Genomic DNA, 26,636 nt, shown 5'->3' with positions numbered 1-26,636 from the left:
ATAGTTCCCCAAACCACTGAAGTTTCCTGAGCAATGACAGCAATGGAAGCATCTTTTGTTAGAATATTTGATCTCTTCTCAGTTCCTGAAAAAGCTTCAGAGCCCTAAAGGTGAAATGGTTCTTTGTTACTCATCATAAGCCCTTCCACCACAACTGGGTTTATGTTAATAAGAGTGACATTGCAAAGCACTTTAGGAAGGGACGGGGGAGGAGGAGCTGGTATCCCAGGGGAACCAATCATGCACAGAGGGTAAGAAAGTTTTTTTTAAAATATATTTTATTGATTTTTCACAGAGAGGGAGGGAGAGGGATAGAGAGTTAGAAACATCGATGAGAGAGAAACATCGATCAGCTGCCTCCCGCACACTCCCCACCGGGGATGTGCCCGCAACCAAGGCACATGCCCCTGACCAGAATCGAACCTGGGACCCTTGAGTCCGCAGGCCGATGCTCTCCACTGAGCCAAACCGGTTAGGGCAGAGGGTAAGAAACTTTTACCCCACTCCCTGATTTCCAGGGCGGAGAGAGGGGCTAGAAGTCAAATCAATCACCAATAGGAGGAGGTTGGGAGAGCTCCCACAGTGGGAACTAGAACTTGTGCACGTGCCACATGCCAGGACCAAGATCCAAGAGGACAGAAGCCTCTGTGTTTAGATCTGGCCCTGTATGTATTTGTTCATCGGGCTGGTGCCTGATACCCTTTAATATCCTTTGTAATAAACGAAAAAGCTAGTGAGTAAACTGGTTTCCTTGAGTTCTGTGAGTCATTCTAGCAAATTAATCAAACCTAGGGAGGGGATCCTAGAAACCTCTGAGTTATATAGCCAATTGGCAGGAAGTCAGGTAACAACCTGGGCTTGAAACTGGCTACTAAAGTGGAGGGAGTTCTTATGGGACTGAGCCCTTTACCTATGGAATCAGACTCTGTATCCTGTTAGATGGTGTCAAAATTGAGTTGAATTCTCAGACACTCTGCTGGTGTCTAAGAAATTACTAGTTGGTATGGAAGAATGCCCCGCTTATGTTGGAAATTGGGTCTCAGGACACTTTTAAGAAACCTCTTAATATTCTGAAATGAAATTCACATACAATAAGCTACTTACACATTTCATTTTAAAATTACTAAATGTAATCTGGTCAGCATGGCTCAGTGGTTGAGTGTTGACCTATGAACCAGGAGGTCATGGTTCCATTCCCAGGCAGGGCACAAGCCTGGGTTGCAGGCTCAATCCCCAGTGTGGGGCTGTGCAGGACACAGCTGATCAATGACTCTCTCTCATCATCGATGTTTCTATCTCTCTCTTCCTCTCCCTTCCTCTCTGAAATCAATAAAAGTATATTTAAAAAATAAAAAATAGATAAAATCAATTTTAAAAAGTAAAATAAAATATAAAAGTGGCAGGTATCTTCCTCTGATAACAGAAATGACTTTGTTAGAATTGTAATTAGCTAGTTATTAATATTAATAGTAATAAAAAAGAAGAAAAAAGGGCCAAACATTATAAACCTAGTCATCTAGGCAGCTTTACCAGTAAGCTGCCATTTCACATTCCCCAGGGAACCACCAGTCCATTCACTGCAAGTATGTAAAATTTTCTAAGTTTAAAATCTTAGGTAAAGGAATTCTCTCTCTCTTGTTCCTCTGGCTATGCTCCTGCTTTCTTGCATTCACCTGTATTCCCTCCATAGCCATGGGGGCCTAGAACAGTGATGGCGAACCTTTTGAGCTCGGCGTGTCAGCATTTTGAAAAACCCTAACTTAACTCTGGTGCCGTGTCACATATAGAAATTTTTTGATATCTGCAACAACAGTAAAACAAAGATTTATATTTTGATATTTATTTTATATATTTAAATGCCATTTCACAAAGAAAAATCAACCAAAAAAATGAGTTCGCCATCACTGGCCTAGAAGCAGTGATTATTTCAATTATTTTGAGTAAACTTTCCAGTAAGATTCTGGAACCGAAGAACCTTAATGACTAAACTGTGAACTTATTCAATCCCAGCTTTATTGTGGGTCTTTATGAGCCCCTTGGTACTTTTTTAAAACAACATGACCTCACTTGGAATGCAAAAAGACGCCATGAAATTGCCTCACTAGCCAACCACTAGAAAAGACTACCGAAAAAAAACAAAGAAATTCAAAGTGCCGGAATCTTAGACTTGCAGGAAAAAATGGCTAAACTAATGGCCTTGTAACTTCAATAATTAAATAATTCCCCTACCCCCACTTCTCCCCAGACACCAGATCAAAACCCTGCCTCTTGTTTCTTCAGTCTACAGGCCAACGCTCTATCCACTGAGCCAAACCAGCTAGGTCTGCCTCTTGTTTCTTTTGCAAAAACCTGGACATTTTAAAAGGGATTGCCTCAAATATAAGTGATGGCTCCAACTGAATCTGGATAAGGCAGTCTGATCCAAAGTTATTAAACAAGATCAGGGATGAGACGTTCCAGGGATTCAATGGGGACTTTTCCCCTTTTAAGAGTTAATCACCTAGGGTCTTATTTAGTCAAAGTTCTCATTGACACTGGGGTCACCCTCTCAGTCCCTAATCCCCAACAACCTTTCTGTGTCCCCTCCCCAGAGTTCTGAAACTATTCAAACGGTTGGGGTCAAGAACCAACCAACCTGTAATAGTTTTCAAAATCTCAGCCTACTACCTTTCAACTAGACCCTTTACAGACACTCACCATTTCCTACTCATTCCATCTGCTCCCATATAACCTTTAGGCAGAGATTTCTTAGAATCTTAGCATGTACGTATTGATTTCTCCCAGGAGGAGGAAATACTCCTCAATCTCAATCTATGCCTTAATAAAGATAACCTCTCTCTCACCAGGTCCAGTCAACTGTCCTCTCCCACCACATCTCTGCACCCAGCCCTTCACAATCTACCTGCCCCCCTCAACCCTCTAGACCAGCAGTTCTCAACCTGTGGGTCGTGACCCCTTTGGGGGGCGAACGACCCTTTCAGAGGGGTCGCCTAAGACCATCAGAAAACACATATATAATTACATATTGTTTTTGTGATTAATCACTATGCTTTAATTATGTTCAATTTGTAACAATGAAAATACATCCTGCATATCAGATATTTACATTGCAATTCATAACAGTAGCAAAATTACAGTTATGAAGTAGCAACGAGAATAATTTTATGGTTGGGGGTCACCACAACATGAGGAACTGTATTAAAGGGTCGTGGCATTAGGAAGGTTGAGAACCACTACTCTAGGCAAAACTGCCATTCTTTGGAGCATTTTCTCAATTTGTTAGAACTTTGCTTCCTGACAATTGTTGTCAATTTGACTCAAATTCACAAAAATTCTCTCTACAGGTTTGAGTGTTTCTTATATTGACAGGTACTTTATTAAATTATGTTCTAAGAATATGGCCTGTAAAATATCAGCTGACATTATTGTAGGAGTCCTCCCTCCTCCCCTACATCCCCTTTCCTTGGCCTTTACCAAATAAATTATTGTGCATGTTCATGGAGTATCCACATATGTTCTGTGGCTATTTCTTTCACCTTCTTTATCCAGTCACCTTTAAAAATATATATATTTTTATTGATTTCAGAGAGGAAGGGAGAAGAAGAGAGATAGAAACAGCAATGATAAGGGAGAACCACTGATTGGCTGCCGCCTGCACACCCCCTACTGGGGATCCAGCCCACAACCCCAGGCATGTGCCCTTGACCAGAATCGAACCTGGGACCCTTCAGTGCACAGGCCAACACTCTATCCACTGAACCAAACTAGCTAGGGCCATTCACCTTTTATTTTGTGGTAAAATTTATGGTTCAGTTTGATAAAATAAACATATAAAAATTACATTTTCTCTGTTCAAGAGAACTTTGATATATACTCAGTGTGACTGAAATAAGTCTTTCTATACTTAGTTTTTTTGTCTATTACATCTTTTACTTCTGAAAAAGTGATTGAAATATCTCAATGTAATTTCCTTCTAATAAACTTCTTAGTTATTTAATCATTTGTTCTTAGTAATTTACTTGCTGTGTTATTTGTTGTATTTCCATGTAAATATATTGTATCTCCTTTGAAACATGCTTTCTGCCTATTCATATATTTCCCACAATAACCCTTTCCTCTGAAAATTCTATCTAAGCCTGCAGCCTCAAGGCAGATATTTTGAATAAATGATCATCCATGGATAATGAAGGAAGTATAATGCTTCTTTAACCACAAAATTGTATTTATTCAATAAATATTTATTCAACACACTAGAGGCCCGATGCATGAAATTCATGTAAGAGTAGGCCTTCCTCCCCCTGGCTGCTGGCAACGGCTTCCCTCTGGCACCTGGGACCCGGGCTTCCCTCGAAGCCCTGGCTTCGTCCTGGATGTCTGGTCTAATTAGCATATTCTGCTTTTATTCTTATAGATCACTAGTGTTGCAGCCACTAAGCAAGAGGAAATTACAATACAATAGGTGTTTGGGAAGAAAATAACAGCAAATGGAGACATGTGTATGAAGTGCCTATGGGATATTAAAGCAGAGATGTCTGGTAATAAGCTGGAAATATTGGTGTAAGATTCGGGGGAGGGTTCACTCAGTAATTCAACAGATGTTTATCGGGCATCTACTTGTTCAAGACACAGGCAGGCAATGAGAATAGCTGCAAGGTGGCCAGACTGCCTTAGGTATTGGCTGAATACTTTTTTTTAAATTAAATCTTTATTGCTCAGATTATTACAGTTGTTCCTCTTTTTTCCCCCCATAGCTCCCCTCCACCCAATTCCCACCCCACCTTCTGCCCTTACCCCCGCCACTGTCCTCATCCATAGGTGTATGATTTTTGTCCAGTCTCTTCCTGCACTCCCCATTCCCCTTCCCCCCAGAGAATTGTCAGTCCACTTCCTTGTCTATGTCCCTGATTCTATTATAATCACCAGTTTATTCTGTTCATCAGATTATTTATCTTCTTAAAGGATACCTTTCAGCATTTCATATAATACTGGTTTGGTGGTGATGAACTCCTCTAGCTTTTTCTAATCTGTGAAGCTCTTTATCTGACCTTCAATTCTGAATGATAGCTTTGCTGGATAAAGTAATCTTGGTTGTAGGTTCTTGCTATTCATCATTTTGAATATTTCTTGCCGCTCCCTTCTGGCCTGCATAGTTTCTGTTGAGAAATCAGCTGACAGTCGTATGGGTATTCCCTTGTAGGTAACTAACTGTTTTTTCTCTTGCTGCTTTTAAGATTCTCTCTTTGTCTTTTGCCCTTGGCATTTTAATTATGATGTGTCTTGGTGTGGTCCTCTTTGGATTCCTTTTGTTTGGGGTTCTCTGCACTTCCTGGACTTGTAAGTCTATTTCTTTCACCTGGTAGGGGAAGTTTTCTGTCATTATTTCTTCAAATAGGTTTTCAATATCTTGCTCTCTCTCTTCTTCTGGCACTCCTATAATTCGGATGTTGGTATGCTTGAAGTTGTCCCAGAGGCTCCTTACACTATCTTCATATTTTTGGATTCTTTTTTCTCTTTGTTTTTTTGGTTGGGCGTTTTTTGCTTCTTCATATTTCAAATCTTTGACTTAATTCTTGCGATCCTCTAGTCTGCTGTTGGGTCTCGGTATAATATTTTTTATTTCAGTCAGTGTATGCTTAATTTTTAGTTGGTCCTTTTTCATATCCTTGAGGGTCTCACTAAATTTATGGGCGGTTTCTAGAAAATTCTTGATAAACCTTATAAGTGTGGTTTTGAACTCTATATCCAGTAGTTTGCTTTCCTCCATTTCTGTCATTTGTGACCTGTTTCTTTGTCTCCGCATTTTGGCTGCTTCCCTGTGTTGGTAGAGTGGCTTTGTGTGCTAGGTGTCCTATAGGGCCCAGTGGCTCAGCCTCCCCAATTACCTGAGATGGACACTCTTGGTGCACCCCTTTGTGGGCTTTGTGCACAGTCTTGTTGTAGTTAAGCCTTGATTGTTGTAGGTATCACTGGGAGGAATTGACCTCCAGGCCAATTGGCTGTGAGAATCAGCTGTGGTTATGGTGGGAGAACTTCTGTGCTGAAGACACCCTTATGGGGCAAGACTTGCTTCAGTGGGGCTTTGGTGCTCACTGAGTCTGCCCCCTGAGTGTGTCCCTTATGGATCTGAGGAGTTGTAATCTGGATGGTCCACTCTGACCACTGGGTATACTGGCTCTTTGATATCTGAGGTGGTGCTAATTTAGCCTCTGTCTGAGGCTACCCCGCAGGAGCTATGGAGAGTTCTGCAGATTCCTTTTCTTTGTATGGAGTTTGGAGGTGCCTAGCTGAGGCCCAGTTGTGAAGCAATGCAAGCTGCTGTGGAGCCTTCGGCCTTCTTTTTGGATGTTTAGGGTCTCTCTGACCCAGCTGCAGTTAGGTAATTTTTGATTGCAAAGGGCCAGGGCATTCATATACAAAAGCCTCTGTGCACAGCTTGGGTGGGGTGGGATCTCAGGAAATTAACAGGGTGGAGCAAACAACTATGGCTGATCCTCAGCCTGCCCTAAGAGGACCCGGGTCTCACTGTTCTGCGGTAATTGCTGCAGGCGCCTCTGAGAGAAAGCCGACCTCAAGTTCCGCCTGCTGCCAGACAGTCCAGTTTCTCCCTGTATGAGTCTGGGTTCCCAGAGACTCGCCCAGAACTGGCATTCAGAGCAGTTGGGAGCTTGTGTTTCCCTCCTGATTGAAAAAGACAGCCGTGTCCTGAGTTGCCAGCCCTTTCCGCATGCACCTCCGTACCTCTGTACTTTACTTCCACACCGCACCTCCTCTGAGTCTCAGTGTGCTTTTCTCTTTCCTTCTAGTTGTAGAATTTCCACTCAGCCAGCCTTCCTGTGGTTCTGGATGATGTCCGTTTTGTCTTTTAGTTGTTTTTTTGAAGCGGTTGTGCGAGGCAGCAATTTCCGGTGTTTACCTATGCCGCCATCTTGGTTTTTCACTAAATACTTTTTTAAAAAAATTTATTTTAGTCATCACCAAATAAATGAGAGTTGACATAATAGGAGTAGAGAAAATCACCCCAAGAAAGCTCATAGAATTCAGGGGGAAAAGATGGGGAGAAAGGTTAAGAGCACCTTACAATTACCACAATTTAATGGATAAGTTAAGACAAGATGTTCATGATGGAAAAATTAAGAGAATTCAGAATGAGAACCAAGAAAGACAATGATATGATAAAAGCCAGGAAGAAGGAATTTTAATGACTAAACTTAAATGACTGAATTTTTGCTTCAAGTATCACTAAGTCTTGACCAACTTTGGCTTCCTCTTCCAGAACATATGCCAAATTAGTGTCCTATTTATTGGGTTTAGGACAATGACTCCAAGTTCTTTGGGAAACTGATTGGAAATATGGAGGAGACAGTCTTGAAATCCTCTAGAGACTGAGGGCTCCCTGAACTGAAGCCTTGACCACACTTGATGGACATTAGTGTTAGCATTGGTTCATATTATGTGAGTCTATGATATAGCTTGAGTAGCATTTTGAACCAACTTAGTTTCATTATACCTTATACCACAGTGTAGCACCTACTGAGAGTTGCTTTAAAAAACAAATTTCTATATTCACTTACTTATCACTGGCCTCTCTTTATAAAAGGATACAGATACATTACCACAGTTTAAACTTTCTAGTTGCTTAGAACCTAAATAAATAGGAATTATTGTGCTATGTTTGAATTTCTTTATTGACCTTTCTTTGAAAACTTATGTGGTAAGCAACAGACCTGTTGTGTAATTATGAGAGCTAATGAAAAAATACTCATCTGCACATGATTCACATGACATATCTGAAAGTCAAAAGAAAAGTATAACCTCATTTCCTGCACATTCTTAAGTTAACATGGCTCCCTAGGAGACCAAGAAAATAATTTTGTTATAATCCTTGATTTGGTTCAACTAAATACATTAACAGGAAATAATTGATTCAGAAGTATTATGATACATCCCTACAGAGAAAATAATACATTTAGAGAATATGATTATCCCCAATTTAGATTCCAATTTTCATGAAGGTATGCTACTTTTAATGATAAGAATATCTTAAAATTTACTGAAGCCTTGCCCATCTGGCATGGTTCAGTGGTTGAGCATTGACATATGAACCAGGCGGTCACTGTTTGATTCTTGGTCAGGGCACATGCCCAGGTTGCAGGCTCGATCGCCGGTGGGGAGGTGTGCAGGCGGCTGCTGATTGATGATTCTCTCTCATCATGGATGTTTCTATCTCTTTCCCTCTTCCTTTCTCTCTGGAATATATATATATATATATATATATATATATATATATATATATATATATATATATATATATATATATTTAATTTGCTGAATCATTGAATGTACTAGAAAAGGTATCTATTAGGAACCAGGAAAGCTGGGTTATGATTATATCTTTGCCACAGACTCACTTGGTGACCTTGAGGAGATCAACTGAAACCATCCCTGTGATTCCTACCTTGTCATTATTAGGAATAATTGCCCTATCAACCTCACTAGATTGTTGTAATTTTGAAAAGATACAATCACTCAAGAAATTAAGTGTTTGCTGTTTGTCAAGCTCTGTTCTAGCACCAGGTAATCATTGAAGAGCATGCTAAATGAGATCTCTGTTTTCGTGCAGCTTAAATTTAAGCCAGGAATAACAATATTAAACACTTACACATGGGTGAGTATCACAAAGGTGATGGTAATGTATGGTAGTTTGGCGAGTCAGGGAAGAACGCTCTGAGGAAGTGACATTTAAGCTGAGATCTGCAGGATAAGAGTCCTGTATACCAAGAACATTATAAGGAAGAAGTTATGTAAAGGCTGGAGGAATTTGAGGAACTGTAAAGAGCTCAAAAAAGCCAACATGATGAGTGATGGGGAAGAAATGAAAGATAGTAGTTATGAAAACACATTGTGACATGGCTAGTCAGAACATAACTTGGTACATATTTTTTTGGAAAGCATTTGGTAATATGAAATAAGAACCTCAAAAAATATTTCTAGCCTTGCACTCAAATATTGAGTCTTTGACAGAATATCTATCCCACTGAAAAGCATATGAGATACCTAAAAAAACTTTAAGAAAAAATATATTAGAGTATATTTGAAATAGAGAAAATTCAAAAAATAAATAACTATACAGAATGAGAAAAAAAATGGTGTATGCAAATTATGACATATCCACAGCTAATAAAAGTTTTTGTTTCTGAAGAGTTAATGGTAGTATGAGAAAACATTTGTGTTATGATATAATTTATTTTATAACATGAATAGAAGAAGCAGGAAGCAGCGCAGGCCCAGGTAAATACTGCTCAAATCAGGGGCCTGGATCACAACTGAGGAACTCTCAGGTCAGGATATCCTGATCTGACTCTCAGATGAGATATCCTGATCTTATACAGAAGTTACTGCAAATCAGCCTCGCCCTGGCCCTGGCCTTACCCTTTGGAGAAAGATATTATCTTTATTGCCTTGGAATATCTCCAGGAAGAAGAGGGAAACCTCACCTTTACTATCTTGATCAGCAATCTATCCTTTGACCTGTAGGAAGACATTAATTCTAGCTTTCAAGGCTTTTAGCAATAGGAACAATCTTAAAAAGGTAGTCTAGCTAACACAAGATGTGTAGGAATGCCATAGAGAACTGTCCCTGCCCCACCCTGCCTCTACTTTTATTTTTGTATTATTCTTACTGCTAATGCTAATGCTAATAATTCTTAAAATTGGCTTAGCAGAGATTATTATAATGAGCATATGATATGCACTATTTTGTGGTAATGGAAAGTTGGCTACCTCCTCTTAAGTGTTAGCCAATCTAGGGAAGTTTCTGCCACTAATTAGCTATAACAACTTATCTGGGCTCTGGTTTCTATTATTCTTTTTTCCACAGTTTCTATTAAGTGTCATTCCAAGATTAGTTGGTTATCTAAACCAGCAGTCACCAACCTTTTGGACCTCAGGAACCAGTGGTCCGCGGACCACTGTTTGGCAACTGCTGGTTAAGTCTACTTTAAATTCTAAGATTTTATTATTCTACATGTAAGAGGAAAGATACCTCATAAATTAGTAAACGAAACCAAATACAAATCACTGTATTTGAAAGAACTTGTCCAGTTTTAATCTCAATAGTACATAGTTAAATTAATCAAGTCAAGTAATCTAGTATATAGCTATGTTCGCAAAGACCTCTATAAATAGATTTTAAAATGAAATTCAATTAGCCTTTTTCTATGTACATGTTAATTCCATAGACATATTCTAAAACAGAAACATAGCTGGGGTTTTGGAGACAGGTACATAAACATGTAAACATAGGCTAGGAAATTATAAAGTTAAAAAATATATATGCAGCTTATTACTTTCCCATGGAGATCCAAAATGATTTTATCAAGTTTTAAGATAGTATACAAAGAACATGCTCTCATTGTTCTATTGTGGAAAGAGCAGTGTTAAAGACCAAACATTAGCAGATAACCAATCACAAGGCGGTAAGGCATATAAACCAATCCCAAGGATGTTGCTATGGCAGAATTCTTTGAAAGGACCAATCAGGAGCTAGCAAGGTTGTAGCTAACCCCTAGATTAAAAAGCTTGTGTTTCCTCTCTTCTTTTTCTTGGGTGAAAGAGGGATTCAGATTTGGAGAAAGACCAGAGGGACCATCATAGCATGAGGGCCCTTAAGTGTTGGAGGTTTCCTGAGGTAGGAAAGAGAAAAGGGGAACTGAAACAATGTAAACATCAACCTTTGGCTAAGAACCTGCCCTCCCTGAGTTCAAGAAACTCACAGTTCTTTTGAGAAGGAAAAAAAAAAAAAAAAAGGAAAGAAAGAAAGAGAAGAAAAGAAAAGAAAAGAAAAGAAAAGAAAAGAAAAGAAAAGAAAAGAAAAACTGAATAACTGTATATCTAAATATTTCTAAATATAGAACATAAGAAGTTTTATGGGATATAGGGAGCAAAATGCATCAAAACAGATATAAATAGGTAATTTGTCTCAATCATATGCATGGCTCTTTTCCATATATATTATTAGAGTCTGTTGTGATTAATATAACAAATTTGTGTTAAGAAATGTATAGAAATATTTAGTCATGCATGTTCCTTGGCAACTAACTCTAAAAGCAGTGCTAAGAAGAGGTGATATGGAGATTGTCAGTGACATTTACAAATTATTTAAAGTGGTTATTTTATATTAGAAAACATAGAAAGAACTACTATGCATCATCTTTAAAAATCAAGAAAACTGAATTTCAGGCCAAACGTAACTACTATGTAGCTGTAACAAGTCACTCTGCCACATTGGGTCTGCCTTGACACGTCAGGGTTAATCAAATGTGGCTGAGAACAAACACTCAAGAAAGAGTATTTTACAAACACGAAAGCCTCTGAATTAGATTTAGGAATGATAATTCTATTGCATAAAGAGTTACCCAAATTCCAGCCATCTGAAATTCGGTTATTTGAATTTCAACACAAAGAGGAAAGCACCCACTACTACTGCTGGTGCTTTGCATTACTTCTGCGAATATTTTACTTTTAAAAATCCTCAAAAAATAAAACCCAAGATAGGTATAATAATATGTAGTTTATCATTTTGCAGATAGCCCACAGCTTCTAAGTCATGGTGTCAGTGTTCAATCTAGGTCAGTGTTCAGTCCCCACACTCTCTTGCATGATGCTACATGCCTCATGCACCCAACTTTTTATTGTATAAAAATAAAGGGAAAACTTGCTATTCACCATGACCTGAAAAATCAAACATTATCATGAGCCTCTACTTCCCTCTACAAATTATCCCTTGGAAAACTAACAGTCCAGGCAGCATTTATATTATTGAACAAATGTATCTCTTTCACTAGAGAAAGCTTGAAAGTCAGGAAGCCAAATTGTTTGGCAGCGCTCACAAAACCACAAGAAAAGATTCCCCCTTTGGGGAACAGAGTTGTTTTTAACTTCCTTTGTTTCAAAATAAGAGCAACTACCACCCAAATAGATCCCAGGCTCACTGAGGGGGGAGGTGTACTGGTGATGTGAGAGGGGCTGAGCGGGTCTGGAAGGTGGGGTAATCAATGATTCAGGGGAACAATAAACTGACCTGAACTGGCCCTAAGAAAACAGGAAACGGTTCTGTAGCTGCTCTCACTTGCACAGTCAGAATACATAGGCCACCCAACCCAGCACTAACTTCCCTTTTACTTATCTTTCTCCCTAGCTTCATCTTTTCTCACACAAATAAAGAGTTTTGAAAGAAAGGAGTAGAACACATAGGGGGAAGGATTTGAAGTCATTTGAATCTTGATTAGTTTTCTCCTAAAGTGAGGAATTGGATTGTTTGTTCTTTTAGTTGTGATATGCTGAAACCACAGTTTTAAATTTTAAATTTAGGAATTTATTTTAGGTTGGGATTTATAAAACATTTCACATTTTTAGGGATAGGCAGAAATAGGCTATTTCTTCAAACATGGAACACACCAAGGACCTACTGGCATTTCTGACAAGTTAATAAAGCTAAGTAGGCTAATGTTGTTATAAGAATTGTCTATTCCTTGAATAAAACCATCAGCATCTCTGGAATGGGATGAGGTGATCAAGGGAGGCACCATGGACCTGGTGCTGACAAACCAACACTTGGCTTCACCCAAGTGGGACACCCCCCTGGAGCGACACCCACCAAATTGCAGCCAACGCTGCCAAGACCCCATGGCACAAAATGCGGCCCACAGCCCAGCCCAGCCTAGCCCAGAAATAGTTGCTGTGGGCACTTGGTAATGATGTCACATAGCAATGCCTGGCTTCCTCTCCCTAGCTACTAGCCTCCTTGGAGTTTCTTCAGCCCAGAAACCCGGCTTGCTTTATAGCCAGGTGCAAACATTTTATAGTTTAACCAAATGTTTGTTAAGCATTTTCCTGTGACTCATCTCATTTGATCCTCACAGAAGTCCTGGAGTAGGTAGATAGGAGACTTGATAGAATCCTATTTTCTTTTCATTAGCAAGATGCAAATAGCGATATTAAAATATTTCTTCTAATTAATTTCCTTTCAATGTGCACAAATCCATGCACCGGGACACTAGTTAATTATAAAAGATTAATAGGTCAAAGAATAATAAGTTGTTATGCTTCATAAAAATTGTTTTGATAGCCCTGGCTGGGTGGCTCAGTTGGTTGGAGTGTTTCATGGGCTTGATTACTGGCCAGGGCACATACCTGGGTTGCCTGTTCAATCCTGGTCAGGGTGAGTAGAGGAGGGAACCAATCAATGTTTCTCACATCAATGTTTCTCTCTTTCTCTCCCTTCCTCTCTCTCTCTAAAATTATATATATACGAATTTGTGCACAGGTGGGGTCCGGCCGGCCCACCCTGATGGGGGCCAATCAGGCCAGGCCAGTGGGGGTATAGGGTCGCAGGAGGTTGGCTGGCCCTGCCCCTGATGGGAGGGCTGATTGGGGGCTGAGCTGGCTCAGGGGAGGGGCTATGAGAGGTTGGGGGGGGCCAATTGGGGCCCTGATTGGGGCAGTTGGCTGCCGCAGTGTATGTCATAGTGACCAGTTATTCCAATTGGTCCAGTCATTCCATTGTACTGATCACTTGGCTTTTATATATATAGTTATGTCTTTGGGTGAGGATTTTAAAAAAATGTTTGAAAACTTACCAAACACACATTCACTTGCCCTGCCTCTCTGTCTCCCCATTCTGACGACAGGAGTTTCTCAAAATTGACCAGTTAGTATACTCATTCCTGTCCACCTTTGCTCCTCATTATTCACCTGCCTTTATTCCTTAACCTCCAATGAAGACAAGGAAGGAGAAGAATTCCAACTGCCTTTCTCTCCAGCTTTACTGTCAGCTCAGTCAGGGCAACTTATTACCTGCTGAATGGATGACCTGACATCTCCTCAAGCTGAAGTATCTGAAGCATTAGCAGCAGCTTTCCTCTGGAAATCTGAGGGCCCTGCCTCACACTCCTTGCTGCTTTTTGGCTAAGATACCTGTTATCAGGAGCTGAGGGTTTTCTCTGCTTATGGGGAAGGAATCAGGGCAAAACTAGCTCTTGCTGTAATTGTCAAGTTTGAATCTCACTCTTTCCTCTCCCTTCAGGGCTTTTCTTCTCTACACAGTTGTAAATAATTTATTTCTCCCAGGGAAAATACTTAAATTTAGGGAAAAGACTCAAATTTAACAGGCTCATCACTGATTGCATTTCAATCTTCCTTTTTTTTTTGTCAGCTCTGTCAATCTCTCTTTTGAACAAATATATATTCTTCATTCAAAGGAAAGAAAATGCAATAGAAAAATGACCCAGAGACATGAATTAGCAGCTTAAGTGAAGTAAAAATATTTCAATTCTTACCAATTAACTCAAAATGCATATAAAAATGAGACTGTTTTGCCTACAAGATTGATAAAAATTAATAGTTGGAGCATATGCACTTTTGGTGAAAATGTGGGTAAGTAGGTACAACAATGGAAATAGCCCCTTTAAAGAGGAATTTGAACATATCAATAAAAATTTTTAAGTACATGTGCTTTAACTCTGCAACTGTACGGGTTATTGGTTCATTATAGCATTGCTTACCAGAGTGAAATGTTTAGTAATAAGGGCTAATTAAGTAAATTTAGGAAAATCCATACTGTAAGATATTTTTGGAGGTTTTTCAAAAATAGTAACATATAACTTTAAATACAGGCAGAGGAAGATGGCCATAATGCATAATATGAAAACAAGTTCCCTGGTAAAACAATTATCTGTAATTTCATGTTAATATATGCAAAGAAATAAATTATATGCGGTAACTGGATATTTGGTGGGATTTTTTTTTTTTTTTTGGTTTGGTTTTGTGTTTTTTTGCCAGAAAATAAAAATAAACATTTTATTCTCTTAATTTTGTTTCTTTTTAAATAAAAATAAACAATAAAACAAAAATTCACAAGCTGCCTTCTTGTCCAACCCTCCCTCCCCCCACCTCTTTCCTACCTGCAGTCTTGGGCACTTGCTCCCTTTCCTCACAGACACAGGCATCCAACTGAGAAAATGAACTGCTCTTAGCACATGGAGACATGATGAAGGGAGGTGGTGAACTGTGTCCACACTCAGGGTTAAATGGAGCAAGTCTGAATTTTCTGGGTTATGGATTGTTTCCTTTCATTAGCCAAATTGAAAAAAGAAATTCCTTGGACCAGATGCTTCAAAGCTGAAATCCTCAGGACCATTGAAAAATGTCTTGAAGATATTACCTGCACCAAAATCACCCATATTCATGCTCCCCTCATCCATGTCCTTTCCATTGCCATAGCGGATCTCTTTTCTGGGATCAGAGAGGATCGTAAAAGCATCTCCCACTTCCTTGAACTTTTCCTTCTAAACTTGGGCACTGGCTCCACTGTGCCCATCTGGGTGGTGCATCAAGGCCTGTTTCCAATAAACTTTCTTGATCTCATCCTCAGCGGCATTCTTGTCCACTCCCAGAACCTTGTAATAATCTTTCCTCTTATTCTTCTTCCGTTCCAGCTGTGCATCTTTTGAGTTGTGTTCTTCTGTTTTCTCCATCTGATACTTTTTCATGTTCCAGCACTGCTTCTTCCTACTGTTCTGTGTCTGTGTAACCCTGAGTTCTTCTCAAGTAGGCTTTTGAGTAGGTGTCATCGAGCTTCACTGCATTTGTGCAGTCTTCCATTGCATCATCCAGTTTCCTCGGCTTGGGAGTAACCCTACCCTGATTACAATAGAGTTTAGCATTCATTTTTATATTAATGTTGGGATCTATCCCCAGGACTTCTATGGACAGTTCATATGCTAACTTGTAATTTCCTTCTTTCAAGGCTTTATTCCCATCTTCTTTCTTTTGTTTTAAGTGCTTTGGCATTTCTGCAAGCAACACAGGCCTTCTCATGTCCAGGAGTCATCCTGAGAGCCTGCACAAAAAACTGAACCACTTTCTCAAGACAATCTTCATAATGAAGGCAAAGGTCTGATACATGCAGAGCATCTGCATTGGTGGACTCCATTCATATGGGGAGGATCTCTCTGTTGCAAATTTTTCTTGACTATTGTTACCACAACACTGGACAACCTCTATTTTTCTTAGGTAGGATCAAGTCATCCTTCCTCCATCATATGTCCTCGAGTTTCCCTTTCCATTTTGCTAGAAATCAGAGGGATGAAAAGAACACAGGACTGAAGCTGCTGAGGTACTTGAAATAAGAGCCAAGGCAAAGAGGTGGCAATGTAAGTTTAATGGAGAGACTGAGGATAAACTTAGGGTTTCTCTCCCAGAGGCCATAGCCTAGAATGTGTGGTCTTTTTCCTGCTCTTCTGCAGAATCCCTGTTGTTGTTTTTTTAAATTCTATCAAAGAGAATTCAAACCTGCTTCCTCATGGTGTCTGCTGCTGCCAGTGCAGTGGAGTGGGCATGTCAGAATGAGATGGGGCTCAAATCCCTTTAAGGCCATGGGAGCCCTCCTAGGATCCTTAATGAGCAGGCAGAGGGAAAAGTGGGAAAGGGACCCCCCCACCCCCCAAACCAGAAGCCCAATTGGCAATGTCCCCGCCACTGAGGGAGCTGCAGCAGCTGGTTTGCTGTGTAGTGCGTTGGTGCAGGCGGGCTTAGTGGGTGGTGTTGACTATGGGCCTTGGGAAGGCCAGGGATGGTAGGAGCGGAGCTGTCCAGTCCCAGAAGGAAACTGCTCCTCAGTGAGGAAGCAGGTGGCACCTCGTGGTCTGCTCCTTGCCTGAGGACTCCTGAGAGATGCCCTCTTCTTCCTCCTTCTCCAGTTTTTTTGGTCTGTCCCTTGGTTTCCTCCCTGGCATTGTGGTGGTTTTTCAGGTCTTGGCAGTGCCCTTGTTTTTGCTTCCTTTTGTTCTGTCCTGTTCCGCCCTGTCTCTTGGGTGTTGGCACTTCACTAGGCTCCTTCGGAGGCTGCCTGCCAGGCTCGCCCCACCCTTGCTTCTCAGTGCTTCCTTTTCCTGCTTGGAAACCAAGGGCTGGCTGGACTTCTAGCTCGACTCGCTCATCTTCCCTTCTCTGTGGGGCAGGTGGAGGAGTGATGGCTGGGCTGTGGGAGCAGCCAGGGACTGCGGTGCGTGGTCTGGATGCTGGGAGATAGGGGGCTGGGCTCTGAGGATCTGGCTTCACAGTCTCCGGTAGCAAATGTGGAGGCCTTCTTGGAGCCAAGCCAGCACAAGAAATAGTCTGGGCTCCAAGTCCCAGTTAGAGGGCTAATTGTCTTTTTTATTCTGGCTCAAGCGTGACTGATGTGAAAATTCTTTGGAAATCATAAAGTGTTTATAAAGAAATGTTGGAATTGTTGTCTCCATCTTTAGGCCAACTGTAATTCTTTGCACAACATTCTAGTCATCAAAACTAAAGCATTAATGGGAGATAAAAGGGGGAGCATCTCTAATACTTTTAACAATAAAGATACATTTTAAAAAAGATTTGAAGGAGGGGAAAAATAACGGGAGATTGGAGCAATGCACTCCCAGGGCTGCTACAGAAGTTTAATTAAAGATGAATGTTTCAGCTTGGTTGAAGCATGAAATAGGTCGTGTTTCTTTTACCATCACAAAAACTATATCACAGCTAAAAGCTACCAAGAGTTCAGGTGAAGGAGACCAACATGCATAGATTCAAATCTTGGTGTTAGTACTCTTCAGTTGCATGACTTTGGACAATTTACTTCATCTCTCTGAGCTTCAGTCTTCTTCTATATAAAATAGGGAAAATGAACAGAAATTCCCCCATGGGGTTGTTGGGAGGATTAAATGAGATGCTCATGTAAAGCTCACTGTGAGCATGCAATGAATTTATCCTTAGTGTTCCTATTTCCAAAAGATAAAGTGTTAAACAACTCACTCACATTTTGGTTTCTTCTATATGTTTGCATCTAAACCAGAGGTACACTTTTACTTATATTTTGATGGAGAGGTGTAGAGTAAGCCCTGGCCACAATTTCCAAGAAACATCCACTTCCTAGACCAGCTATCTGGAATGAACACATGGACTGCCAAGCATCAGATTAAAAAGTCAGGCTGTCCACCTCCACCCCACCCTACCCGCTTCTCCTAACCCCATTCACACACACACTCACACACACACAGGCTCCCTTGTTTTAGAGATTTTGGTTGATTTCTACAACAAATGGTTTGGGCTACTTCCCCGTACCACCCTCTTACCATGCTCTAAGTTCCTGCTCTTATGTTTTAAATTCACCAATAGTGACACGGGGAAACCCCGGCCTCCAACCTCAACCCCTAGGCCTTCCCACTTTCTTTCTCTCTCTACCTTTCTTTCTATATGGCCCCAGGTGTGCTATGTAATCCAGTTCCTATAAGTAATAAACCTGTATTTTTTCAAAGTTTCCCAATTGTTATTGTTGAAGGGCACCTTGCAATCACAAGAACCACAAGAGCTGATCCAACCACAATATTGGTTATTGGTAGCTGAAACCAGCTCAAAATAAGAGGGTTTCACAATATTTTCTTTGTCATAGATTCCTTTTCCAGACATTTAAGGATGTAAGCAGTCTGTCTTTCAATTCAGTTAGGCCTCCCTAGATGTGCAAAACTGGAGATAAAGTTGGGCTTATTTCAGATGAATCAGATGTACTTAATTCTTTACCCCAAAAAACCATTTAATTAATTTCTATTCATTATCACAAATTTATTACTCAAGTGTAGACAGTCTAGGTCAGTGATGGTGAACCTTTTGAGCTCGGCGTGATAGCATTTTGAAAAACCCTAACTTAACTCTGGTGCCGTGTCACATATAGAAATTTTTTGATATTTGCAACCATAGTCAAACAAAGATTTATATTTTTGATATTTATTTTGTATCTTTAAATGCCATTTAACAAAGAAAAATCAACCAAAAAAATGAGTTCGCGTGTCACCTCTGACACACGTGTCATAGGTTCGCCATCACTGGTCTAGGTCCTAGGATCTTTGGAAAATTATTTTGATGAGTAGATATATACTTTACTATAAAGCATTTTTGCAAGAAATTGTTTATTAACTGTTCAAAATCCTTGTATGGGTCAAATAATGTCATAGTAATATTATTTAAATTATATTTTTCTCTGCTAGCTCATTCATATAGTGAATCATTCAATAACTATCTTGCATGTTAATAAGAAAAGCCAGACACTCCCATAGAAATATTGAAAGATTAGGAGCAGCCCATTAACATTAGAATAAATATGATTGGTAACACTTGAAAAATGCTTACAGTTTGAATAAAAACATAAAAATTAAAATGAGACCTTGTTACATTTATCATATTGCCCCACATATGAAAGATCCATAGAATCCAATGTTGGCTGTAGATGTGGCACTGTCCAATAGAACTTCCTGTGATGGTGGACATGTTCTATATCTGTGTGTCCTACATGGTAGCCACTAACCACAAGTGGTTACTGATCACTTAAAATATGACAGGTGTGACTGAGAATTAAAATTTTAATTCAATTTAATTTAAAGTTAAGCAACTACATGTGACTAGTAGTTCACATGTTGGACACATAGGTTTGAAAACACAGGCAGTCCATTAAACCTTTGCGGTAGCATACATTCATATACTTTTTACTTTTTTGGTGAATGATTTGGAAAAATAAAAATTTAAGCAGCAAATACATTTGACTAAACAATGTTGAGAGTAATAAATATAAGTACTAGAATGCATACTTGAAAGTGTGCAAAATAGTCATATAATATTTATTGCATTGATTTTGAGGAGTTAAAATTAGACAGACATGAGCAGGGCAAGGATGACGGGCCAGGTACAGAAGGTCACCCGCTGGGAAAGCCCCAGGTGCCCAGCAATGGACAATCAGTTATAAGGTGGGACCTTGCCTTCGGCATGACTTTTCCTCTCCTAGCATATCCTGTCATGAGGTTTGGACTCCCTGACATTTCCTGCCTAAGGACAACATGTAGGCCTCAGTTGTATTTCAGCTCCAGGCCCAGATAAGCCACAAAACCAGCCACTGCTGACATCAGGACCAGCTGCATGGAATAATGACCCCCTGCCCTGGTGCCGGCCAATCAATCAGTGAAGACCACAACCCAGAATGGACACACCAATATTCTACTACGATCTTCCCTAAAATCTCTGCCCTTGAAACCCTTAGAATGGAGGATCCAGTGCACTCTCCCTCCTGGGAGCAGGCCTTTCCCTTTCCCCTCCTCTCTCCCCCATCTCCAGGTGCCTTACCAGTAGCTTCCTCACCCCCAAGCTTCAAGGACCCTTTCTTTACCTCCATAACTAGCTGCTAAGCCCATTTCTTCTAGGAATTACTTTTTCTACCTCTGTAACTAATAAATGTTCTCTTGCAGTTTGGGTCTTGCTCTGAAGTTTTGCTAGCCAGAGCCTAACTACCGAGGTTGCTGAACCCAGGTCTGGTCTGACCCCAACGGTCAGACATCTGGTGCCGTTCCCACTGCCTACAACATTAATTATTTTTTTATTTTATTTTTATTTTATTTTTTTTTAATTAAATCTTTATTGTTCAGATTATTACATTTGTTCCCCTTTTTTTCCCCCCATAACTCCCCTCCTCCCAGTTCCCGCCCCACCCTCCGCCCTCACTCCCCACCCACTGTCCTCATCCATAGGTGCACGATTTTTGTCCAGTCTCTTCTCACATCTCCCACACCCCTTTCCCCCCCAAGAATAGTCAGTCCATTCCCTTTCTAGGTCCCTGATTCTATTATAATCAACAGTTCATTCTGTTCATCAGATTATTTATTCACTTGATTCTTAGATTCACTTGTTGATAGATGCATATTTGTTGTTCATAATTTGTATCTTTACCTTTTTCTTCCTCTTCCTCTTCTTAAAGGATACCTTTCAGCATTTCATATAATCCTGGTTTGGTGGTGATGAACTCCTTTAGCTTTTCCTTATCTGTGAAGCTCTTTATCTGACCTTCAATTCTGAATGATAGCTTTGCTGGATAAAGTAATCTTGGTTGTAGGTTCTTGGTATTCATCACTTTGAATATTTCTTGCCACTCCCTTCTGGCCTGCAAAGTTTCTGTTGAGAAATCAGCTGACAGTCGTATGGGTATTCCCTTGTAGGTAACTGAGTTTCTTTCTCTTGCTGTTTTTAAGATTCTCTCTTTATCTTTTGCTCTTGGCATTTTAATGATGATGTGTCTTGGTGTGGTCCTCTTTGGATTCCTTTTGTTTGGGGTTCTCCGCGCTTCTTGGACCTGTAAGTCCATTTCTTTCACCAGGTGGGGGAAGTTTTCTGTCATTATTTCTTCAAATAGGTTTTCAATATCTTGCTCTCTCTCATCTTCTGGCACCCCTATAATTCTGATGTTGGTACCCTTGAAGCTGTCCCAGAGGCTCCTTACACTATCCTCGCATTTTTGGATTCTTTTTTCATTTTGCTTTTCCGGTTGGATGTTTTTTGCTTCCTCGCATTTCAAATCATTGACTTGATTCTTGCGCTCCTCTGGTCTGCTGTCGGGCGTCTGTATAATATTCGTTATTTCAGTCCGTGTGTGCTTAATTTCTAGTTGGTTCCCCAATATAAGATCGAGGGTCTTATTAGTTTTCGTGTAGATCTCATTAAGTTTATCAGCAGCTTCTAAACAGTTCTTGAGAGACCTTAAAAGTGTGGTTCTGAACTCTATTTCTTCCATTGACAATTTTGTCCTGTTTCTTTGTCTCCGCATTTTGTTATGCTTCCTTGGTGCACCCCCTAGTGGTCTTTGTTCGCAGTCTTATAGATAAATCTTGATTGTTGTAGCTAATTCCAGGGAGGGTTTGACCTCCAGGCCAAGTGGCTATGAGAATCAGCTGTGTCAGTAGTGAGAGAACTTCTGTCCTCTAGGGAGGTGCTAATCTAGCCTTTGCCTGAGGCTATCTGGCAAATGCCTCTGTGCAGGGCGTGGGCAGGGCGGGTCGCACAGGATCAACAGGGTGGGCCGGAGAGAGCAGTTATGGCGGCTCTCAGTCCTGTCCCCAGGGGCTCTGCCTCTCTGAGTCCCAGCACCCACTGCAAAGCTCGGAGAGAAAGCTGCACTCGCTCTGACCGAAGCCAGACAGTCCCGCTTCTCCTGTTTGAGTCTGGGTCCCTAAAGACTCGCCTGGATCTGGAGCTCAGAGTCTGCGACTCCCTCCCGATTGAAAACGCCAACCGCGCCCTCCGCCGCCAGCCTGCTCCGCGCACTCCGCACCTCAGAATTTGACTTCAGCACTGCGCCTCCTCTGAGTGTCAGTATGCGTTTCTCTTTCCTCCTAGTTGTAGGACTTCCACTCAGCCAGCGTTCCTGTGGTTCTGGGTGATGTCCGTTCTGTGTTTTAGTTTCACTTTTGAAGTAGTTGTTCAAAGCAGCAAACTCCGGCGTTAACCTATGCCGCCATCTTGGTTCTCGTACAACATTAATTATTAGAGATGCAGTTAAATATTCATTGGTAACAAACAGGTTAAATTGTGATATATTCATGCCAAGCAATTGTGTATTTATGTATAGAAGTATATGCTAGATTTGGAAATATTGACTTGAAAAGCTATCCATGATAGTGTGTTAAATTAAAAAAATAATTACATAGCTAAAATATGCAGAGTATGGCAACTTTATTTCACAAAGAAAAAATATGGGTATGTTTGTCTCTGCATAATATGATAATATATTAAACCAAGTGCCATTAGTGGTTTTCAATGAAAGATGGGTTTATCTACTGATGTGCTACTTAAATATTTAAAAAGCATGTTTTCTTTTTAAAATTAAAAATCCTATAGGAGAGAAAATATTATTCTTATGTGTCCAGTAGAATTCAACATTTTTATTCTACCTTTTAAGGTTTTACAATTCTGTAAGGAAGACAGATGTGAAAACAAATACATTCATTAACAGTTGTGAACATTGGGATGTTGACTACACCAACAAAAGGAAGGAGAGAGGACATATGACTGTACATTTACTCTTGATTTGTGCAGATAGTTGTGATCTTTATGCAGAAATATGGGTGAAAGAACAGTACTGAATCAATTGTCTTTTTTAATTATTTATTTTAGGGAGAGGAAAACATTAATTTGTTGTTTCACTTATTTATGCATTCATTAGTTGATTCTTTTTTTTCTTTACTTAAAAATTTTTTTTCTTTATTAAGATATTACATATGTGTGTTTATCCTCCCATTGCCCGCCCCCCCCCCCCGCCACGCCCTCAACTCATGCCCTCACCCCCTGGTGTTTGTGTCCATTGGTTAGGCTTATATGCATGCATTCAAGTCCTTTGGTTGATCTCTCCCCCTAACCCCCACCCTCCCCTAGTCATTGGTTGATTCTTATATGTGCCTTGAAGGGGAAAGAACCTGCAACTGTGGTGTATTAGGACAACAGTCTAACCAACTGAAGTATCTGGTCAGGGCCTGAATTGGCTGTCTTTGCATCCAAAATCATGTGGTATTTATACTGCATATAAGATCCAGGGGGTTGTGAACTAAACCCAGCTTTTTGCTAATCGGGGTCTTCTCTTCTAAGTTTTTGGTTATCACAATGTCTTGGATCAAAGGGAATATTCTTCCTAAAATATAAATTTGATCTTAATACTTAGTCTTTCACTTAGAAAAATCTTTAGAAGTTTCCATTCAGGTTATATAATACTAGAGGCCCGATGCATGAAATTTGTGCAAGAGTAGGCCTTCGCAGCCACAGCTGCTTTGACCTCTCCCTTGCAGCTGTGGACCCTTGCAGCCAGGGCTGGCAGCTTGGATCTCTCCCTCACAGCCGCGGATGGCTGCCTCAATCCTGTGGCTGCAGTCTGGGAACCCTCGGGAGAAAAGGACCTGCTGGCTGAGGCCTGCTCCCGGGTGGCAGAGGGCAGGCCCAATCCCTAGGTGCAGCCCCTGGTCGGGCTCAGAGCAGGGCCGATTGGGGAGTTGGGGCGCCGCCCCTGTCATGCACAGAGCAGGGCGGATTGGGAGGTTGCAATGCCACCCTCAGTCACGCTCAGGGTAGGGCCGATTGGGGGGTTGGGGCACCGCCCTCTGTCACACTCAAGACAGGGTCGATGGGGAGGTTGCGGCGCCACCCCCTGTCACACACAGAGCAGGGCCAATCAGGGGGTTGGGGCGCTGCCCCCTGTCATGCACAGAGCAGGGCCGATCAGGGGGCTGGGGAGCTCCCCCCTGTCACGCACAGAGCAGGGCCCATCAGGGGGTTGGGGCATCGCCCCCTGTCACACACACAGCAGGGCGGATCAGGGTGTTGGGGCGCCGCACCCTGTTATACTCAGGGCAGGGCCGATGGGGAGGTTATGGCTCTACCGCGTCACACACAGAGCAGGGCCCGTGGGGGGGTGGGGTGGGGTGCCGCACCCTGTCACACACACAGCTGTAGGGCGATCAGGGGGTTGGGGAGCTCCCCCCTATCAGGCACAAAGCAGGGCTGGTCAGGGGGTTGGGGTGCCTTCCCCTGTCACAAACAGAGCAGGGTGGATAGGGAGGTTGTGGCCCTGCCCCCTGTCACACACAGAGACGCAGGCAGATCAGGGGGCTTGGGCGCTGCCCCCTGTCACGCTGATACCAGTGCCAGGAGGCCTCGCGGCTCCGCTGATCCCGGTGCTGGGAGGCATATTACCCTTTTACTATATAGGATAGAGGCCTGGTGCACGGGTGGGGGCTGGCTGGTTTGCCCTGAAGGGTGTCCTGGATCAGGGTGGGGGTCCCCACTGGGGTGCCTGGCCAGCTTGGATGAGGGGCTGATGGCTGTTTGCAGCTGGCCACACACCCTTCAGGGTGGGGGTACCCACTGGGGTGCCTGGCCAGTCTGGGTGAGGGGCTGAGGGCTGTTTTCAGGCTGGCAGGTGACTGAAGCTCCCAACTGCTCCTTTTTTTCTTTTCTTTTTTTTTTATTTTGGGCCAGCTTTAGCTCTGAGGCTTGACTCTAGCTTTTAGGCCTTGGCTGCTGAAAGCAGGTATCTGGTTTGTTTGGGTTCTATAATCGAAACACTGTTTCAACTCCAGCTCTGAGATCCCGGCTGGCTGAAAGCAGGTTTCTGGGGTTTTGTTTAGCTTCTATTTTTGTAACGTTTCAAACTGCAAGCTCAGAGGCCGGAAGCGGCAGGCGGGGAACATTGGAGTCCTCCGTCACTGAAGCAAGCAAGCCTCATGTTCACTTCAAGCTGCCTGGCTTCCGGCCACCATCTTGGCTGGCAGTTAATTTGCATATCGCCCTGATTAGCCAATGGGAAGGGTAGCGGATGTATGGCTAATTTCCATGTTTCTCTTTTATTAGATAGGATTGTCAAACCAAATAACTCAGCATCATATGCCAAGGCTTCCATAACCTGGCTCCAATTCTGTTTTTCTTCTTTTATTATCTTGTACTACTTATCCATTATTTCCCCTTTCACAAAAGACTACTCATTTATTCCTCATATATGCCAACCACTCACAAACCTTCATTCCTTTCTTCAAGCAATTTTTCTCAATAGTATCCATAATTAGCCCCCATTGTATTTATCTACAGCTAAACTCAAGGCCTACCTTAATGTCACACTCTTAGAATCTCTCCTTATTGCCCCTAGGCAGAACTCATCTCACCCATGCTCTCTGTTTTCCGAAACTCTCTATAATTACCTCTATGTTAAGTTAGAGATAATGTTTGCACATGAAATTAAAGATAATTATTTGCATTACTCATTACCATTTTCCCCTTTCAACGATGAGTTCCTCAGACTGGTATTATGTCTAATTCATCTGTGTATGAGACTATGCATGATATAACCTGGAAAACAGTAAGCCATTGATATAAGGAGCTATTATTTTGTTTATATTCATAGTGTTTCCTCAAATGTATATTACAGATTTGGCATTTAATTGTTGTTGCTTGAATTAGTAACTTCTTCATAGCACACATTTTAAAGACTACACCCTTGTTGAAAAAAGTACTGCCATATTATTCACCTTTATTTTTATGAATCCTAAAAGTTTTTATCTTCCCTAATTTTAGATATTGGTCATTGTCTTTATATCTTCGTTTATTTTTTATTTGTTATAGAAAAATTTATTAAATACTGATTATGAACCCAACAGTTTAATAGGCCTTGGGGATAGATACAGAAGTAAATAAGTTAAAAATTATTCCTATTCTCATGAAGCTTTAGTATGCAGCAGAAAAGATAAACATTATATAATTAAAATTTGATATCTGCTATGCAGCAAAATCACAGGGTATTATGAATGCTTATAAGAAGGGACTCTAATTTCATCAGATGAGTTAAGAAATATTCCCTTGAGGAAGTGATATTTAGGCAGATATCCAAAGAGTGGGTAAGAATTAAGTAGAAAAATGTGGTTAGGGAGAGTGGGGAAAATGGGAGGAAGAGAAGATAGGGAAGAATTACAGACAAAGGGAACTAAATTCAGAAAAGTAGATCCTGAGTAAGAAGAAGACAGTATGTTTTATAGAACCAAGTTATAATAAAATGAACATAACTACAGTTCTCCCTGGCAGTTACATTCTGAGACTTGCTCAACATTCCTTGGAATATTCCTTTGTTCAATATTCCAATTTTCTTTTCAAAACTTGTCTCTTAACATTTCCCTCCAAATATATGCCTCAGCTCCATGAGCCATGCCTTTACTCATAATCTTCTCTCTGGTTGGAATGTACCATCTTCTCCATATTCAAATCTT

General features: G+C 41.1%; 1 pseudogene; it reads right to left on the bottom strand.

Annotated features, from left to right (window-relative positions):
• Positions 1 to 15,026: 15,026 nt before the first annotated feature.
• LOC132242061 (dnaJ homolog subfamily C member 7-like) lies at positions 15,027 to 15,991 on the bottom strand (annotated as a pseudogene).
• Between the last annotated feature and the right edge of the window lie 10,645 nt (positions 15,992 to 26,636).

This window comes from Myotis daubentonii, chromosome 9 (genome assembly GCF_963259705.1).
Source record: "Myotis daubentonii chromosome 9, mMyoDau2.1, whole genome shotgun sequence".
In the NCBI taxonomy this organism is placed as follows: domain Eukaryota; kingdom Metazoa; phylum Chordata; class Mammalia; order Chiroptera; family Vespertilionidae; genus Myotis; species Myotis daubentonii.
This window is presented reverse-complemented; position numbering and strand designations above follow the sequence as displayed.